Below are 1496 nucleotides of genomic sequence, written 5' to 3' on the forward strand. Positions count from 1 at the left end.
AGAAAATATCTAATATAAATAAATAAATTAAAATTGTAAATCTTAAAAAAAAAAAAAGAACTTCACTGCTTCTAGTTTCCTGTTTATTTTCAGACTGCCTTCTTAGGTATCCTTTCATCTGTAAGCAAATGAGAAAGTTTCTACATGGTTTTGAAAGCCCCAGTATACTTACTCAAAGGTACTAACTTTAGCCATGAGGATAAACTTGATAAATTGACTTTAATTGGGAAAATGCCTTTGATAGCAAGGTGCATGTCAACTCTACAAGAACAAGCTCCCTGGGATAATAGGGTGCAATTTTTATCATTGAATATCGTCTGCATCTTACCTATGACTGAATTTCACTCACTAAATATGACCTTCAGAGACTAACTCAGCTCCATTAAAAAAAAACCTCTCAGCCTACAAACACTTATCCTTGAGCTATCCAAGGAGTTCTACTTACAACTTTGATTTTTATTGCCCTTAGTTATTTTAGTTTATGTTTACTTTTCTAAGACATTTGACCCTGAATAGAAAGGGTCTCTTTAATCTTTAATCCTTAAAAGCTTGTCCATTACAGTAAAGTACTGGTGGACATCTAAAAGAATTGAAAAATTTAGGTAATAACCGATATAAGTCAATAACTTTAAATAGTATTTCTGCAGTCACTAATTTTGCTCGAGGGGAATTTTGCTTGGTTATATCTGTTGATATCTACTGAGAATTTGTCAATTTGTTCTTCTTCATGAACATGATGGGACATATTACATTTCTCTTATCATCCCAGAGTGGTACAGTGTGATTTCTGCATGACTGTTAAGAAAATAATGCTACTTTAAATAAGTTTTATCCTAAAATAACATAATGTAACAGGTTGTTATAGTTTTACTAAATAATTTTATCCATTTACTATATATATATATATATATGTATATATATGTATATGTGTATATATATATGTATATGTGTATATATATATGTATATATATATATATATATATATAAATGAAAGAATAGATAACACACCATAGGAATATTTTCTTTAAAAATTGAACTTTCCCAAAAATAAAAAGTATGACTTGACTAATATATTTAATTGAAAACATATATCCATAGTACCATACAACCTGAAAACCATAAAACTAATAACACACTTAATTTCAAGATAGTATCTTGAAGTAAGTAAACATTCCCACTTGTTGGATGAGATAGTTGAGTTACAGCTTCTTAAACTTCAAAATGAGTACATTATTATAATTGAGCTAGGATTCGAAGTCAAGCAAACTTAAATTACTCTTCCCATACCCCACTGTAGATGAAGGCAATCTCATAGTAATCTACCCAAAGATGATACAATTAAAGTACTGAGAGAGATAAAATTAGTCTTTCTCAGGGATAAGCCCTCTCATTGGTTATCCAATACCAAGTTGTCAGTCCTATAATCATATACAGTAGGAAACACTAAAGATGCACAGCAGGTGGTGTTTTTATGTTTATATGTATATGTAACAACA

The sequence above is a fragment of the Mastomys coucha genome, unplaced genomic scaffold (genome assembly GCF_008632895.1).
Source record: "Mastomys coucha isolate ucsf_1 unplaced genomic scaffold, UCSF_Mcou_1 pScaffold22, whole genome shotgun sequence".
Lineage (NCBI taxonomy): Eukaryota > Metazoa > Chordata > Mammalia > Rodentia > Muridae > Mastomys > Mastomys coucha.